A 20,306-nucleotide genomic window follows, 5' to 3' on the forward strand; every position below is an offset into this window, starting at 1 on the left:
GTAGTTTACATACGGCTTTTTTACGCGACCCGGACACTGTCCCCGGAAGTATCATGTTGCTAGCGGGATTCGCTAGCCGCATTTGCGTTTAGACCTGAGCCACATCTCCGAGAGGTGGATTGAAATCCATCCTGATATATCTGGATTTGCATTGTTCAGACTCAGAAAAAAACTATCCGGATATATTCAGATACGGCCTGAATCCCGCTCTAGCCGGATTGATTTTTCCAGTGTGAATGGGCTCAAAAAAGATGGCCAAAACACACCTTTACCCCAATGTCTAAGAAATTATCAAGTGACTTCTATCTGACGAAAAATAACAGTACCATCTTCTATAAAAGGTTTGTACATGCATTATTATTCTACCATGTTCAGTCTAGAAGCAGCCAGTTACCATGTAAACTGCTTGCAGATTGTATTTACAGCATCAACCCAGCTTTCTCAAAGGGAGGCTACTATTCATTATCAATATCAACAGAGTGTGTAAGGATAGAGCCGAGCAGGAGGTTCGGCTATATAGTTACACACTGGTTTAACCATGTCGATAGCCCCCTGTAGAGAGGCCACCAACTGTTAGGACACAAGGGAGCTAGAAATCCATAAGAAGAATCCATTTACTCTAGTGGACATGCAAGCATTTGCCCTCATGCGATGCCCAGCGCTCATCATACTAATTGGATCACGCATGGCTGCAGATCCATATCCAGAGAAGGAGACAAATCATCCCACTGTGGAGCCTGTGGATCAGAGATACCAGGGCTGAACTTCTCATCGCCCCACTGAGCAAAGAAAATGCTGATTCCTTTTAGATGTTAGGATCGATTGCAGCATTAACATTCTATCTGTATCCATAACTGTTAGTGAGGACGGGGGATGGGGGAAGTAGGGAAAAATACCTAATACCACCATTTTCATGTAAAACCTCATGCATGGCGGTCACTTTCATGCTTTTCTGCACTGCTGCACTTTATGGTCACATTCTGAGGTTAGCTTAGGTGAACGCTCTGTGCTCCAAAACTTTATAATCCACACACACACACACACACACACACACACATTGACGCCAGTTCTGGCTCAGCCCCATTTAAAATGGCCTGAAACGCAGCCTCTGTCTGCCCCTGCAGCGGCCGTGCTGGTTGAGTGTCACTCTGTTGAGAGATACAATGTGAGAGAAATTTCCCTCACTCAACATCTACTATTCACCTATGAATGTCTGAGCACTATCTCCACACATATCCACTTTCAGTGGACCGGTCCAGGCCTGAGGCGTCTGCCAGACGCTCCCCACTGCTGCTTCAGTACAAAGGAGAGTCAGCCTTTTACAACAGAAGACATGAGAGGTGTCCTGCTGAGGCGCTGATAGCAGCTCAGTCCTTTATCTTCGAGTATTATATGAGGGACAAATGGTGATAATCCAATTGATAAATTGGAAAAAAAAATGGCCGAAGGGCTGAAATGTTCCTGTGCTCAGTAGATTTGTTGAATTGTAACCTACTTATGTATTGTCAGTGGCATTTATTATCCGGCAAAAATGGTTCACATATAAGCTCTTCACTCGTGTCGAGGGAAATTTATTGGCACAGATTTAAAACAAAAAAACAAGTGATGTGTTTCACAGTATTCACAAAGGACACAGAGGAAACCGTGTTCTAGTTGTATTCGATTACATTCTTCAAAAGAAGGGTTTTTCCTGAATAAAATCGAGATAGCAGTCAGCTGATGGATAGCAGTGCACTCATCTTGTGTTAGGCCGTTTGTCTGGAGGTTGTCTGGTGGACTGACCAGCCTCCTTTAGACATGTTCAACAGAAGCATTTGTCCTTTACTGAGAGTGCCTGCAGGCAGTGTGATCTCTGACCGTAAAGATGTACTGTACTGGTGCAGGGGAGAGCAGACCGGTGCTAACCAAAGCTTCTTTTTTTAAAAAATATTTCTTTTAGAAATCAAGCCGTGACCTGTGCAACCTTCATCTGCAAATGGGAGTCAAACTAACGTGTCGATGCACAGCAGCATCAACAGTCCATTCATCATGTGTCAGGAGGAAAACATTCAGTGTGTTCTTCTCAGGTTGAAGACAGATGAGAAGCAAACTTCTCCTCCTCCTCGCTCGCTCGCTACCTATACTCCCTCATCTTTTTTGGCTGGGGCCCCTGCAGCCGGCTTCGACTTACATTCCTGCACCCCCGCCTCTGCTCAATCTGCTCCCGAGGCTCTCAGTAACTGCCTGTATCCACTTCAAAACGCTGTTGCTGCTCTTCACGGCTACAAAGAAAAAGCCCTTCCCCTCCCGCCTCTCAGCCATACTTCAGCCCGCACTATACACTACAGCTAGTGTGTGTGTGTTACTTCTATCTGTGTGTGTGGCTCTGACCTGACTATCGCTTTACCCTGTCAAGAAGAGTGTCCGCTGCCGTGTCCCCCCACCCCCCTTGGTGGTGAAGTACACATCTTAAACCCAGTGACAGCTGCACAGTCACTGCCCTTTCTCTACACGCTGACCTATCTCTTAATAAGCTTCAGCTTCATTTCATTCCGCTCATAGTTTTATCTTCATCTTTCAGAGAGTTACTTCCATTTCTCAAAAAGGAGTTTTTCTATTTTCCAAGTGCTGTCAGCTATATTCCTAAAATATAAAAAAGTAAAGGCCACTCCAGCCTGCTTCACTGAGCTCATTAAAGAGCTCATCCTGCACTAAACTGCCATTGTGATGGGTAAATGTGCTGAAAGAGACCATCATGAAATGTTGCTGGTCTCATGTATTAGAACATTTTTCAAGCCTTAACAATTTTGCTAGTGGATCCTCTGGATGGAGACACTGGCTAAGGACCCCCTTGTCGCCACAGCAACCAGCCCCCTACCATCCGCCTCCGTGAAGTCAGGACATGTCACCAAATGGCAGACATTTGTGGGCTCTGAGTTAATAATTCAGTAATAAATAAACGGTTTTGTGAGGAAAACAGGTGCCAGAATGTCAGAGGGCTTTGGGGAAATAAAAAAAGAGAGAATGAGAGACAGGGTGAGAGTGAGGGAGGTGGGTAAGAGGGGAGTGCACCCCCCCCCCTTCCAGCCTTGTGTGGAGGCACAAAAGCGACCTTCTGAATGCAGGCTTTAAATCCAAACTTGGACCCTGCATGGTGAGAAGTTTTTATGGAAGAAAACGTGACATAAAATAGCAGGGGGGATTGTAAAGAAGTAAAAAAGCTAGGGCTCAATAGGTATCAGCAGCATTGTCTCCCCTACAGGCGTGGGCTGCCCCTGAGGCCTACATTCTGTGGGGTCAAAGGTCACGATGGCAGGGGGTGCATTCTTCACTCCCAGTGGTGTTTTCGACCAGTCTGCCTGCCTCCCTGCCCCCACAGACTTACTGTTCTTTATCCTTTTTTTTCTTCAGGATGTATTACAAAGAGCAATGTGTAAACCTATTACACACACACACACACACGTCATGTCCACACTAATGTGGAAACATTTTAAATTGCATCCTTTTCTGTTTCCATCCTTGCTAAACTGACATGAAACCACAAAAATCTTTTTTGAAAACGCTCCATGCTGAGGGAGTAGAATTAAAAACACCAGTCATCCAGACATTTGAGTGTGATTATCATGTGATTTTTGAGGCATCTGTTTCCCATGTGATCCAATTTTTGAGAATCCTGATTTGCTGAATTGCACTCACTATGAATGGTACGACATACAAACAGTCTCGAACAGTGGAGATGGTGTAAATAACAATGCACTATTGTGCCAACCGATCGTTACAATGATTTCAGCAAATAACAAGTTTATTTAGTGTGATTGAGCTCAAAAGCCAGTGTTTTTAGTCAGAGCATTAAACAGTAAAAATGAAGTGTGTTATGCAGTCTGCATTTTGTGGTAGATGAATGATTGAATTCTAAAAGTCTGAGGATAAAGCTAAATATCTAAGGCAGACAATTCCTAGTATCCTAAATGTTTTTCAGAGGACATGCAGATCTTAACTGTAACTTTTCAGCTAATGTAGTCACTTTAAATGCAGAAAAAATCCAGTATATAAACTGTGTAGTTTAAAAACATGGAGTAGCCTATAACAAGATACATGCTAAGGTACTGTTTACTTTTTAGTAAACAACTTTTAATTTTTGTTACAACCTAAATGAATTTTAGAATAAAAACTAGTGTGTGTTTAATAAATGTAATGCTAAGCTAGCAGTAGATGAAGACTTAGTTGACACATAACTTAACATTACGTAAAGTTTAATAATAGTTTGTAATAGCAGCTATGTTTACTCAGTTTTAGCTCATATTAGCACAAATTGATTATGGTGCCTTAGATGGGTGTTATTATGTGTATTAAGTGTTACCTAATGTTAGCTAACATGAGCTACTATTAAAAAAAATGGTGGCAAACAAATTAGCATTATGGTACCACTTAACGTTTGCTAACATTAGCTAATGTTAACTAATGGCAGCTTAGCTTAGCATTGTGTAGTGTTATCTGAGATTACCTAATGTAGACTAACAGTGGTTTACATTAGCAGCTAGCATTAGTGAATGTTAGCATAAAGAAATACTTTTGATGTAGGCAGCTATGTGTTCTTAATTTAAAAAAAAAAATAAGTCAATATAGTTTCCGAACCTTAACCATGTAAACACAATTTTCAGACTTCATACGTTAGTACTTACTTGAATTCAAGGTGTCATTGAGGTAATCTCTGCCGGTCAATCATTACGTTCTGTGAAACTCCTCTGCAGAGTAATGATTTACCTCCACACAGGAACTCGCTGTGTGAACACATCGTTATGATTTCTCAGGTAGTTTTGACTCACAGCTTCTACAGTCTGCGTACATTTCATCATGTCAAGGCCTGCAGGGTCCAACAGACACACAGATAGACGTGGTATAAAGCTGGTCTGGCTCTGGACCAGCTGGACCGCCTCTATCAGTTACCTCACTGTGACCCTCAGAGACGCATTATACATTTGGGGCAACTGGCCAACTCAATGACTTGGACAGCTTAGTGAATTTTTGTTCTTTAGTAGTTCCCTCTTTTTTTTTTTACTTGTGTGCCAAAAGGTAATACAACACACACACACACTGGTGTAATCAAATACAGTATGGAATGATTAGGAGGTAAAGCACTTTGTACAGCCTCATTAAGTCTGTGCTGCAGCCATTACATATTAATAATCAGAGAAAACACACATTAGAATAAGCCTTTCAGCACAGCTAGATTTTCACTCGTGTGCTTTTAACGCTTACTGCTCGATTAGGAACAATCAGAAAACACACCCAGAGCGCCGCAGCATTAATTCTACCCATAAGGCTCCACATTTCTGTGCCTGCGGTACCCCAGTATCCTGGAGTGGAGGGGGGGATGGGTGGGGTTGCTGGGTTTAGAGACAGCTTCCCTGTTGTGACCTCTGTTTGACCCCACATTTAACTCCCTCCACTCTTCCTCCTCCTTCTCCTCCTCCTCCGAGTGGAGGAGCCATGGGAAGTCTGCTGGAGCCAGTAGCTCAGTCCCTGATCCCATCACAACACAACACATTAATATTTATGGAAATTTGAAGGGAGCATTTCAGACACATTATCAGAGCTTTGTGCATAATAAATAAGAGCAGCTCTAAATTCTATTCGCTACAATCTATCTGAAGCATCTTTAGGTGGCTGGTCTGTACTATTTCCCCCATGTTTAGCCAGTGAAAATAAACACTGGCTTTCTGTTTTAGATGTGCAGCAATTCAATACAGCTTATGCTTAAAGTGGAGGATAAAGAGGAGACTGAAGGCAGTCGTGAGCAGGAAATGAGGGCAACATGGAGGGCACATGCAGTGCCAATTTTGCAAGGTGAGTTAGAGGTAAATATGTTATTAGCAGTAACATAATGACAGCTCAGCGGCGTATTCTGCATACATTTATGGCTCATTCTGAGAGTCTAGTAGTGGTCACATCCATTAAGACCTGCACAAAAGGCGTTCTTCCACTGCAGGAACTCTTGGGGCATATTTATAGTTGTAAACAAATAAATAGCTTTTTTTTATTGTGTTTTTGGCTCTTCTGCCTCATATTGCTTTTAAATATGTAAAGCGTGCCTACCTCATAGCAGGCATTGTGTTTTTTCACCCATATCAGGAGTTCCAGTAGTGCACACAGCACAAATGTATGAGCTGCCCTAAATCAGCCTATTAGTTCCTATATAGTCTCTTAGTACAATCTATTTAATTATTTCTGATTGACTACCAGGACTGCTGAGCTTTCCTCATTATTGTCCCAGACAGCTAAACTCACGTATAGATGGAGTCTACCTCATCTTTACTAGGTGACACACCAGCTGCAGCATGTAAAAACAAGCATCACTGCCTAATGTAATAACAACACAGGGACATTTTTTCCCCACCATAGCTCATTTGGCCTGTAGGCCACAGGTCAAATTATTGTCTGAAATGCCAAACCAAAACATCTTGACATCACATAACACGAACATCACACCCCCGGGACATCATAGTCATCCTCAAGAAGTCTGATTGGCTACTTATATCTTGAATTATGTTGTGAAAAACATCCAAATGAAGCACAATGTATTCAATAAGTGCCATAACATTGAGACGCTGTTCGCTCTGTGGTGTACCGTAAAGCTATTTTTGGTCCAATTGTACCCGTCACAGCTGGTAAGGAGCCTCATAAATCACAATGACACCCTGCGTCTCCTCTGTCTCGTAAAACTAGACTTCTGAGAGAGGCAGCACAGCAAGGCCTGTGGACATACATTCAAGACACACACACACATTCTATACACTATATATATATATATATATACACACATATATGCACTCATATGAGCGTGACACCAGAAATACTGACTCCATATCTCCTTATCTTACAGATGTAGCATCTACTGCTGCAGGCTATGATGCACCATGATGACCTGCCACAACAACAAGCATACCTAAGGGAAGGGATGTTCTTGCTCTCTCTGCTCATTACCTGAGCTACATTCAGCTCTTCAGTGTTCTGTTACATGGTGACACTTTATATCCATCCATTAACCCGTTTCCTTCTCCAGTCACACGCTCACTGACACATCTGTTTCTCTGCAGACCGGCCCCCTGTGCGTTTTTTTTTTTTTTTTTTTTTTTTTTAATAGGCACGCCGTACATCTGGACCCCCCCCCTTTCTCGTATCTCTCCCTCCTCCTCCCCTTCCTTCACCTCGCCTTACTCCGTGCACGCTTTATTCTCGGCTTATCCCACCACCCACAACACTTTTCACAGCTGCGGCGTCAGATTTAGGCTCCCATGAGCTCCCCTCTCCAGCTGTATCAACCCAGATTGGCCAGTGAGTACAGATTTCGTGTCATCCAGATTAAGTCTGGCACGAATCAAAAAAACCCATCAAGGCTGCACCAAGGAATATTTTCAGCACACAAACAGACATTTCCACTATAGCCAAAAAACATATTTACGTGACATCCAGTTATAAACGAACAGCCACTTAATTAAAACTGGAGAGCATTAATGAATTTAATTGGGGCATTGGGGATACTATTTCACAGTGTTTACATCAACTACAGAACGCCCAGCAAAACAGACTATACTAAAAAAAGACCAGATAAAAGGAAACAAAGACAATGGAAGTAAAAATTCAGCTGAGATGAGACAAAAAAGGCTGGGAACAGCGATAAAACAGGACATAAAAGCAGGCAGTAAACATGTTTCACTGTACGACTCTGCTTTAAAAGATGCTACTGATCTGGCTAGCCTCGGCTCTGACAGTACAGACCAGGTCACCTTTTGTTTTTTTGTTTCCAAGTCCTTGGAACAACCTGTAGTGCTCTGCCAGACGACCTCAGGCTATGCTTCCATTCATAATAAAAAGGTCTGAAGTGCAGCTCAGAGACAAATCCCAGCGGAGGCTCTAAATAAACATCCATCAATGTTCTGCGGTGGCAACACAACAAGGAAATGTCTTTTTGTGTCTTACAACTTCCTCCAGCTACTCTTCAGGGATCTTCTTCTAAAAAAGGCCGGAGGATTTCTATCAGGTGTTCCTACAATCTTAACTGGCTCTGTTCAGGGACTGGATTCTTCATGGGATCAGGTCAAAGCTTACGCCAAAAAACTGTCACAAGCAAAACATTCTTGATATCCATTAAAACTCTGCATCTTGCTTTCACTCAGACTAGATATTTAATGGCCCCATTCCTTAGATAAGAAGCCCAGATACCAAGGGAAGCTCATAGTATAGGATAAAAATCACCTTAGTATGGCATCACAGACACAATGCAGTGTTAGACACCAATAGAATCTGCTAGTCATGTGATTTGTTCATCAACAGTTGAGGCGCCTTCTTGAAATCAAACTCTCATGTCAAGCTCAGTTTAGTAGCCAGCCATCCATCTCAGGAAGTCACATGACATGATCAAAAGCTTCAGCTGCCCGTGGAGGTCACAACTGAACTTCAAACCTCTGAAAGTTGTGGTGATAAAAATCAAAAGCAGAGGGCTTGACAGGGATAACAAGAGTCAACACAGGTTTGCTGTTTAACAGCTGTAAGATGTCGGATGTGGAGCGTCAGCAGCACAGCAGGCTCTGCCCACAACTAAAGCACCGTAAACAAAATATGTAATGTGAGAAAATACAGGTGACGGAATGCTAATAGCGACGGATTATACAGCTCAAACAGGTCTCTGCAAGCCCTGGCTGAGTGAATGCTGCACTTGCACAAAAACCTATAATCTAAACTGTGTAAACTCTACAGTATATGGTGCCATATTATGACTCATGTGCACAATACTAACCTGAATCTCTGGTTCATAACCATCTGCAACCTCTAGGGTTAAAGTTCAGGGGAGTCCAGTTCCCCTAATGGCTCTAAAGCGAGTCAATCTCCACAGACCTTCATGTTAAAATGTCCAACTTTTATAGAAGATTTAAAGGTATGCTAAGGCTTGGGTGGACTTGAATGCTCCGTCACAGTCTAAGGATGGCATTATAGAGGATCTTCCACCTTTTTACAACCTTTATAGTCAATATAAAAGTATGATTACGGTATGACTTTGATGTCAATGTTAACAAAGCAGGTGTGGCCCTAAACTCAGAGAGTGTTTCTACAATGTGAGCTACTCTTCAGACGAGCTTAAGTATAAAACCTCATGTAAGTACAGTTAAGTCCTTCACAGCTACATGCAGCTAAAATGTGTTAAAGAGGTAACGTGAGGCTTTTTAAACAAACATGTGACAGTGAGGGATGATGAAAGAGGCAGTAAAACAGACAGACAGACACAGAAGGCCAGGAGACATTAGTGTCAATTTTCAGGGTCATGTCACCCTGGTGCATGGCTGACTGACAGGCTGCGGCGCAGGTTCAAAGTTCAAGCCTTTAATAGCCTGGCTGGAACAGCATGACCCTAAAGTCAGCCATTTATTCCTCACCTCTGATCCACCCTGACACTGCTCTCTAAGCTTTCCAATTAAACTCGGAGGAAACTTCTTAAATAAATTCTCTGTGATCTCTCTACTCAACACCTTCCCTTCCCTTTCCACCTGAGGGCCTCTTCCAGATTTGTCTTTGTATACACGTGTAAAGAGCTTGACAAAAAGGTAAAACACGCTGTCCATCGTCTGCACTTGAAGCTTTCACTATATCGCTCATCAGAGGAGTGGGCGCGCTCGGTGGCGGCGTGTTTGTAATTCGGCTCTACAAGATCTGAGGCCTCCCACAGAGGAGGGCAGAGGTCACCAGCCCTCGCTAAGCTGCGGCTTCCAACACTCTTCTGATATCTTATTTCAGCAGTTCAAGGGCTTTTTTGGACATGATGTAATCCTCATAGGCGCGAATCCTCCGCTCACTCCAACATGACTCCATTATTCATTTTTACTGCAAATGTTTGAGCCACTGGTGAAAAATGACAAACAACACCCGAACAGCCAGTAAGACAGAGTTTAGTTAGAGATAACTCTCCTGCAGAGTGTTGCACCAGCGATGCAAACACTTTGATGTGGGAGTAAATAAAGTATTTATTGAGCAGGTGAAAGTCCTTCCTGTTGAGCAGCTGTCATGACAGATATGTTATGAAGATAAGATGAATGATAAGAGCTGTTTCTTTGATATTTAGCCGTCTCTGACATCCTTTTGGCACGAATTAAAAGAACCTCCACACATACTTGGCATTATGCTGTCAAGTTACAGATATTTAGCCATAGGAGCTGCTTATCCTAATTTAGGATTAGCAGTGTGTGTTTCTGTTTGACATACAGAACGATTCTAAAAAAAATTGACCTTCAAGCTGCTTATAAACTAAATATTTCAAAGACACGATTGAGAAGAAAAAGCTACTTTTTCTGATTACAGTTCATCTCCGGTGTTTTAAACATTTCAGAGCAAAGCAGGCCTCTGTGCTTCACAGTGATTTGTAACTAGGCTTAACATTTATAGGAGGAGAAAACACTTTTAAATCCTGCCAATATTAAAAAAAACAACATACTGCAGTGTTGTGTTTCACAGAAAACATAAAAAGAAACCACCAACATGACTACTGGTGCAACAGATCTTTATCTGTTTGTAGTCAACATCAACCGCACAAAACAACTCCAAAAACTGAAAGTAATGACTTGTGTTTCCATGCAGTACAGTTTGGCCCACATGAACCTTAATGGAGTCCGTAGTTCAGAGGGTTGGGGTGGGGGGTGGGGGTGTTCTCTGGCACTTGGACTTCCTCCAACAGTTCTCTGGAACTGCAACCAAAGCAGCATGGATGAACAAGGATATATTCCCCAAATCTTCTACAGCCACTGCCAAGTTTTAGACAATTCACTCAGAAAATAAGAGAAACCCAAATGTTTCTAAGGTCCGGAGAGTTCTCCACAGTCTCAAGGATAAAGTATGACGTCAAGAACAGAAAACCCTGAAAGCATTGTCCCATGCTGGTTTTGAGAAGCTGTCCAGGGAAACATGATAAATGTTCCACAAACGCAAAAGAGGAAGTCCGCAGAGACTAAAAGAAAGAGAGAGATCCACTTTTCAAAGTTCAGTAATAGGCTAATGTTAAACTGAGCTTTTCCTCGCCAAGTGAGGAGGCCCTCCCATTAATATGAGTCATGGAAGACCACAAGCAGTGGTCATAAAAATGCAACAGCCAGGAGCAAATTAAAATGCAAAAAGAAATAGTTTTCCATGCACTGCCGTCACAGCATTAACCCAGATGTGAGCAGTGTTGAACCCCCTGTCCTGACAGCCAGGACCGAGCTGAACGGACACACAAAGAGGACACACATGGGTGAGGTGCAGCTCTCCCTGCGTCTGTGGCAGCCTGGAATGCGCTGTGGGTTTACCGGGTTTATAAATAAACCGTCAGAAACAGGCAGACACAAAAGGCGCTGCTGTTCTAAGTTGGAGTACTCTTGCAGTGAGCACCCTCTCCGCCCTCCTTGTTACTGCATCGTCTCACTGGAGCAGTTAGCACCAGTGGTCAAACCCACCCATGTCTGTCTGCATCTGTTTCCCTGCAGCTCTATAGCATCAGCAGCCCAGTGATGCCTGGATGTAGAGAAGAATAGTCAAAGCAATCCTTAAGAGTGTACACGATGCCTGTGTGTGAGTGAGTGTGTGTGTGTGGTCAGGGGAGGAGGAAAACATCCAATTAGGGCGTCAGCTTTGATTATTTTCTTGATTTCTTTTTACAGTGAATTCATCATTAGTAATAGTTAAATAATATAAAATCATTTAATAATATTAAAACATTAATAAAACAGTATTTTATTATTTTTAAAAATAAAACAATAATACATTATTATTGTTATTATTGTTATTATTATTATTATTATATGATATAATATAACTTTTTTTATGATAAAATAAAAATACAATTTATAAAATTAAATTATATTTAATAATTATTTTTATTTTTTTGTTGTAGTATTTACCTAACCCCCCCCCCAACTTGTTTATTATTTTACTTACATTTTTGTGAATTTCTGCTCAAATATATGTAAGTAAAGGTGTCAAGTGCACAAGGTATTTATTTAATGTCTATTATTTCAGGTATGATCCTTCATATGTAACAATAAGTTCCATACAAATGTATGATAAATGGAAACTTTAATGAAAGGATGTTTGTGGTCATTTGGCAGCACATCTCCATTGTTTCAAATACTCACAGTGCTGTCTGCAGCACATGCAGCAATGTGTAGGTATTTTGTTAATCTATTTGTAATCTATATATAGTATTTTTTCCATATTTGCTGATCTAATCCGCACACATGCTAGTGACTGCCAAGAGAGATACAACCATCTGATTGGGACCAAACTGTGAGACAACGTATCAGCTCACACAGGAATAAGGCAGTTGTGGAAATAATGAGACAACATGGCTGTAAGGATGTGGTTGCACAGAATAATGGCATAAAAGTGGCAGGCAGTCTATTTGAAAAGTGCTTCGGTGCAAAGCTACGCGGTGCGGCTGAGCTGATAGAGAGGCAGATTATGACGAGAATCAATCTGTGCTGCCACATTACTGCCTTCTTCCCTTTTCTGCTGGTTGCTGGGGAAGCAGGAGCCTGCTGCTGCTGCCTGCGCCCGGAGCTCGACTAAGATAGAAATCAGGCTGGTTTTTTTATCTCTCAGTCCTCTCGTCACCTTTCCGGTCCTCCATTCCTCCTGTCTCTGCCCCTCCCCCCTTCTAAATGAAGGACTGTAATGGTACGTATTGAGCCTGCTAGAGAGACAGGGAACGAGGGAAGGGGAGGGTGAAAAGGTGATGGGGCTGCACAATAGCCAGTCACACCACATTTAAGTACTTTTCTCCTACACACAGTAGTAATGGAAAGTGAAGAGGTCTGGACAATATGTACTTATGTACGTGCTGTTCTTTGTACTATGGAAAATTGGATTATGATGCCGATTCTCGCTCTCCAGCACGATTTGTCAGCGACACAGAAGAAAAGACATGATGTGAAACAGTTTGTGTTTTCTCTGGCCAGGGAGCAAGGTTCCTCTGCCTTTAGGGCGCCAACACAGCACGTCAACAACGTCGTGAAGGGAAAATAAAGTCCAATTTATCATGTCTGTTAACGCCTCCATTTTAAGTTTCTTTCCTTAAATCAAAGACTGAACTATTTTCTGCAAGACGACACCCATCGAGCTAAAGTGAGCTAATAAAATGTCATGTTTTATAAAGAAATATCACCTTTTATAGACTAGCTGTAAATTTCTTTGAATATTTCCTTTCCTTCCTGTGGGTGTGATGTGATTAGCAGTGAGCAGTGTGCAGCTGTAATGTCTGTGCACTGATTGAAAATTGTCAATTTGGGCCAGCCCCTGTGTTTGAAGTGAACGAGTGGTGTACACCTCTGGCAATGTTGAGTAAAAAATCTAAATCAATCAGAGGCGATGGCTTCCACTGAAGGTTACGAACAGTTAATCCTTAACCCCCTTCAGCATCTCAAATGTCAGCTTCATGTTATATACTATCATTCTAAATGAATGAGAAAATTAAATTAAAATATAAGCAAATAAGTAATGTTTTTTAAACAACCAATGAACCTGGGCTCCAACACTGCTCGGGATAGTCACATGACCCTTGAAGCTAACAGCTAGCCCTACCTGTTAACATCCTATGACAACAGCCAATAAATCAATCAATCAATCAATCATTAAGGAGGTAGTTTGGTATATGGTGGTGACTACGACTGTTACTAAGTCCCCAACTCTGTCACTAAAAAGGTCATGTTGTTCACCAAGCAATCATATTGGAGGTTTTATGGCAGCAATGTTACGTGTCTTTAAGCCTGTCAGCCTTAGCTGAGGGATATAACACAGATGGATCAGAACACACATGTGAAGTTGTCAGGAACAACAGGAGTGCAGCTGAGATGAACATCTGAGGTGAGGGTTTCACTTAAATAATCACAGTTTCGAACATAAAAGCAAATTCAGCTTTTGAGTGCATATTTGCAGCTACAAGCCTTCTTACAAGCCCACAAATGAGTTCCATAACCCTCCTTGCACATTTGTAAATCATAAATCTACAATAATGTGCCCATAATCACACTGTGAATAAAGCTGTTCTCACGTGTCCTCTTTGACATCCACAGCCCTGTGTAGGTCCTTTTGAAAGCGCTCTGTGCTCTAACCTCAGCGTTTAGTGTCACGCAGCGTGTTGTTACTTTGCGGGCACAGACGCAGCTGTAAAGCGGATCTAATTAAATGCTGTTCCACATTAACAGGATTGAGTGAACTTACAGATTTCTGCCAGCTCCCTCCAGCCTCTGAGTGGCACTCGTTGTAATGCATACGAGCAGGAAGAGCTTACACACACGTCCTGCCAGACACAAACGAAAGCGACATCCGTACACTCAAGATGACCGGTGTGCATTGTGCCGTGGGGTGTTGGAACATGGCCGCTGTGTTACAGTTGCACAAAGATTGCCATGGTGAAGCCGCTGCTGCTTTTCAAGGCTTAGGGCCTTTATGTAGCTCTGGGTGATATCTGGAGGTGTAGGCTGTCATGTCAGTCGCCATCCCAGTCTAATTACAGGTGTAGCTCTGCCTCTGTCGTTCGGATTAAACTTGATGTATTCCATCTTTTGCCTGCAGTCATTTTGTTGTCACTGGGCTTTAGGGCTTTGGATCAAAAACCCACGTAGCTCATGTTTTTGCTCCACGTGCTGCCAAATACCAACCAGGAAACTGTGGTCTGTCAAACACGCAGTGTGTGTGGTGGCCTACAGAGCACACGGTTTATAAGTGGCTGGTTCGCCCCAACATAAACTACCAGCTACATCTGAGAACTGACTGTGGGTTTTGCTCATGGAGGACAAGGCAATGAGAGCAGCAGACAAATACCTCAATGTCTTCTGCAGAACTAAACAAAAAGTATGACGATATCTGAGATACAAACAGAAGGCCGGCGTTCCTACAAACTGGGATCCCATATGGCAGTGTGCTCAATGTTTATGTGCTCTCTCTCACATTTGTTGAGACAACAGAACAACTGGTCAGGATCTCGGCAGTCGCCGTTTCATCAGGCTGACTGCCATGGCTGTGCTGGACACGCGCTTGCTTTAATAATATTTATAATTTCTGACAGATAACCAACCGCAAGCAGACCGCACGCCCTGCTCTCTGCTAAATGAAACCCCTGCTCGGCCAAAGCTTTATGGAGCTGAAACATTTCCTGCATTTATTCCCACACCGTAATAGCCCACTTTAAAACAGCATGAATTCAATCCACCTCTCCTGCAGGGGGTGGAAAAAAAAGAACCATAAAGGAAGTGAATATAAGGTCCAGGCAGGAATGATCCTAACAAATGCATCACTGAAGTAATGTAATGAGAGAATTAACTGAATAAATACATAAAATGAAGTACACACACATAATAGGCTACTATATGTCTTCAAGGGCACTTTGGATAAAGGACAAGAGCAAACCTTTACAGATGTACCAAAGAAGGGCCGGTGAAGGCCAACCGTATAACATCCTCTGGGAACCATGAATATTTACATTCTCCTATGCTGTTTTGTCAGGGGAGGCAATTAGGTATCTTAACACTGCATTCAGCTCTTTGTTGATGAGTCCTGTTGTCTCTGACAAGACTCTGGAAAGCAGTTCGTCTACATGATCTTTTGTTTCCCAGAGGAACACAATGTTCACTTGTCCAGCCCACCGGATCAGTCTGGGTGGTCTAACAAACAGGACCAGCCTGGACTGGTTTAGCTGATACTGGACTATTTGTACTTTTCCCTCCCTGATGGTGAAATGATGGACCTGACAATACCACCATTTTCTTTCATTTTTAATGAGCTCACAAACCTCCTGAATCGCCTTACTGTCTCAACGAGCAGATCCAGTCAGCAATTTTCATACATCGTACAACACAAACAAATAAACAACAACAAAAAAATTCTAGCCTACATGGAATTATCATGGACTAAGAACACAAAAGGGATATGACGCAATGCTGGTTTTATAATTGATTTTCTTCCACAGTTCATTCCATAATGGTGCGCAGAAATCCAATAAACGCTAATTGCTCCTCCAAACATGAGCGCTTGGCTTGTAATGACTCCCATGTCTTTCACACACTGTCAGGTTTTTCTCCCCGTATATAACCACAGCTCATCTTGTGCTTCAGTCACACTGTAATAAATTCACAGAGCAGATGCCCTCCCTGCTTTAGATCTTAATGTTAAGTGAAGTAATTGGCCAAAATTGCTCGGGGTCCTCACGGTCATTACGAGCCCACTGGTCTGCTCCCTTAGCAACAGAGATCTGCAGACTGAAGATGATTCCCTGCGTCACAGATTTATCTACGAGAGCATCTTTTCTCCAGAGATGCAACACACAGACCACACAGCATAAGAGAAAAAACTTTTTTTTTTTATTTCCTTTGATGGGAGTGTTATCATTTTTATGCCCAGTGTGAACCTCTCAGCTCTGACACCGGACAGCTGAAAACAAAGCAGCGTTGCAGCCATAGATCAGTCCATTTTCCCCTAATGGGAGAAACCTATGAGCTCTCTGTAGAGCAAACATGTTTGAGCTTCCTTCCTCTGGGAAAACCTCACATCTAGAAAAAGGCTTTGGGAGGTTTATTCGATTACGTCCAAACAGCTGCTTAATTGCTGCAGTGTTGTGTTCCATTAGGCGGTGATGAGCAGCACAGAGCCGTGCTTCAGAATAGTGAAAAATAAAGCAGATATCCTGGTCAAAGATCTCTTTCTTTGTACTAATGATTCCCTAGTCTAAAGGCATCTGCATGGTGGGAGAGAAAATACAGACTTTGAAGAGACGCAGTATGCACACACCCTGTATGGGTTCCCCTTTGGGTCTGAATAGTCATTTTTTACCTGATTCTTATACCCCCATTAGCACAAGATCATATTGCCAACCCACAATTCCTTGCTGCTTCACCATCTGGCTGTTTACAAAAGCTTAATCAATCATAAGGGATGCAGATCACCATGAGTGTTACAGGTTCCACTTTACACAGAGAAACAGAAGCTCTCTTTATGGCGCCTGTGCCACTCTTTACTTGCTCACAAACAGCAAAAGAACTCAGTGGTATGACACCTTGGCTTCCTGTTTCAAAGAGAATGATTTCATAGTGCCTCACCCTTTACACAGCAGCTCCAAATCAGAACTCAGATATTACTGAAATGAAGACATCACAATGGTATATCATTTTTTATATCAAAGCAAAAAGCAAGGTGAGATGAACTTATGCCAAATACTGGGCAAGTGGTAAACATTTAAAGTCCTCATCTCATCTCATGATCAGCACTGTTTGACAGAGAACTAGGGTTGCAGCTGGATAACGTGGCTCCTTTAAGACTCCTGAAGTCACAAAGAAAGTGAGCAGTTGGATGAAAGGGGGGACTTTATCAATGGTAATGACCCATAGAGAAATAAATCTCTGGAGCAGCTGTGTAGTATTGATGCTTAACAAGCCCCGTCAAGAGATGGCTTTGCATATATTTGAGCAGCACTGTGGGAGCTGATGAGGCTCCACTCCAGCACTCAGGTTCACATTCCTCAGCTATGCACAACAGCAGGTCTGCCTCTAAGTACTCATACAGGCCTAATTGTGTTTTTGTTTTTTGCTTTTAAAGTGGATCTCTGGAGTGTCAATGCTCTCTCTCTCTCTCTCTCTCTCTCTCTCTCTGTCTCTCAACCTGAGTGACAACAGTGCTTTTTGTGGCCTGGGGGCAGAAGGGGTGAAATGAAACAGTCAGTCGCTGTAAGGTTGGCAACGATGGAGCCGCTGCAAGCAGGGGGTGGGGGTGTGGGGGTTGATATGATCACTGACTATGAGCAGCACATCCACATACAAGGGGCAGCTCCCAGTTGACTGGCTCCCCCTGCGCCCTGCCTTGATCTACAATTACCACCCGCCACTTTCCATCGCACTGAAGAAAAAAGGCCGTTTAATGCATGAAGGAATAAACGTGTGAATAATTACATTTTTAATCAAGCTGAAAGAATCTCTATGACAATAACACTGGAGGAGGGGTCCACACAATGCTGATGAAAAGCTCAAAGCCCACCAATAAATATCCACTCTGTTGTACTAAACTCAACATTGCGAAAAATAAAAGAAAATGCATCTTAAAGAGGAAAACATCTATTTTTTCCTCTTTTTTTTCTTGCTCTCAGCATCTGGTGGGTCTCTGTGGCCTCCATGTCCAGCCTTCATGTTAAAGAGAAAGCAATATCAAAGCAGACTATAAACAATGCATGACAAACACACTGCTTCCTACACTATAGTGTCAGCCTTTATGCCACCTTGAGATGCCGAAGAGATAAAACAAAAAAGGAAGGAAGGAGTGGAGCTGGATGGTTCTGATCAGCTGTCAAATGTACCAGCTGTCATCAAGGTGCTCAAATAAAATAATAATGTGAACAAAAACAAAAAAACAAACTCCCCTCTGGGGTCTGCAGCTGGGATATAACACTTACATCTATAATTCAGCATCCCCTTTCAGCTTTACAACTTTTCCAAACATTCAAATGTGAGGCTGGTTTTTGATGTTGACAACACAGCAGGGTCCTGGCCGATGCAGGGGAGCTTGCTGCAGAGAAGTCAGTGTTGGTGGGAGGTGTAAAGAGGATTACGAGGGAGGCCAACGACGAGCGGGACTATTGTTAGAGCCTGAGAAAGTGTGCAGGAAGAGTGGCACACACTCTGGAAACTCAGGCCTTTCTGATGAATAACAGGAAACTGAGATACAGGTCTGCACACACATATCACCGTTTAGGTGCTTTAAAGCTTGCACGTCAGCGCGTGCACAGAGAGTTATGAAGAAAGTGAATTCATGCATTAGACTGAGCATGGGAGTGATGCAGGCTGCAACTGAAATGCCTGCTTTGCATAATTTTGACGAAAGCGATTGCCTGGTGGAGTGTCTCCATTTTTCAGCAGCTGCATTTGGCAGTCTGAGATGACAGAGTGCTGCTCATCTGGGAAATATAGCTGGGCAGGAGGATGTTGCTGAGAGGCACAAACCCACCTTGGCTGTAAATGCAATTATCAAAAAAGACCTTGTGCCGGGGCCGTGAATGATGAATACGTGCTGCTGCTATAAAGCACAAGAGTTCTGTGACAACAGAGGAGCCATGCTCGTCCATTGTTATTACACTTTTTCTCTGAGCTCCTTTCATTAAAATGTGGCATCACCTTTGATTTTATGCTGTATACCACCACATTTCTGAGAAAGTTGTACTTACAACCTACTCAAGAGGTCTGAGATCTGAACTCCACATGTCAAAAACTGCAGCTCGTGAGCCAATATCTGTAGAAAAGGCCCAGCTTTACAAAAGGAAACAATCATGTTTACAGCCTGGCTTACACCGGCAGGATACAGCTGTATCTGTCTAAATTATAGATTATGGCTTAGAGTTATGGGACTGAGTCTAAAAACTGCTAGGAAAGGAACTAGGAAACCTGTGAAAGACATCACAACCCTAACTTTAATACTTTACTGCTAATATTTATGTAGAAATACTTCTTCTAGTGACCAGTGACACCCCGCAAACCAGGGAAGTCATTTTAACTTATTAGTTCTATATTTAAGTAACAAATCTTTATATGGTGCTTTACTCGCTGCTTCAGAGCTTGAAAATAATTTCAAAGCTGCTTTCTGAGCCGTGTCCACCTCTGCAACTCATAAAAAAGAGAATAAAATACACAGGAGAAGAAAAACACATTAAAGACATAAATAGGAGGAAACTTGACCCACTTTGCTCGTCCTGATCTCTTTTGTGTTGGTGGAAGAGGACACTGCTGCGGGGGTGGAGTCCATAAAAAAACAACATTGCGAAGTGGTGTGAGTGCACAACTTTTCGTCCGAGGCCCCTCCGGGCAGCAATAAATCTTCAGAGCGCTCCTGTCCACACTCAAGTGTCTGCCCCCACCTCCATGTCACAGGCCACCCTGGCCAATAAACTTTAACAATATTTGCTTTCTAACATGGCACCACAGTCCAGAAAATCCCCTGTTAGGTAGTTATGGCTCTACTTGCAAAAAATAATTAAAAAAGTGGATCTAGATTACTTTCTTTGAAAGTCTTTTAACAGCAAAAGGAAACAGCTGCAGTTGTATGGTGTTGACTGCGCGAGCATGCTGCAGTAATTATTTCAGTCTTCACGCTGGCATCCTCCTACAGCTGCTCACACTTCACCGCTGGCAAACACAAAAGCAGGATCCAAGATCACGGTTGAAGTCTCGCTCTTGTTTCTTGTTTCTCAATCTGTTAACTTAGTGCCAAGTATACAAACTGTACTAACCGTCGCCTGCACCGCTAAACCCCCAAAACCACCAGCATATTTCCTT

The 20,306-nt window shown here is 42.7% G+C and overlaps 1 protein-coding gene across 1 annotated transcript in view; it reads right to left on the reverse strand.

Moving 5' to 3' along the window:
* Positions 1-20,306, reverse strand: part of nxn (nucleoredoxin) — a 48,400-nt gene that overhangs the window by 14,245 nt on the left and 13,849 nt on the right. The gene's annotated exons all lie outside the window — the stretch shown is intronic.

This window comes from Parambassis ranga, chromosome 13 (assembly GCF_900634625.1).
Source record: "Parambassis ranga chromosome 13, fParRan2.1, whole genome shotgun sequence".
Classification (NCBI taxonomy): Eukaryota; Metazoa; Chordata; class Actinopteri; family Ambassidae; genus Parambassis; species Parambassis ranga.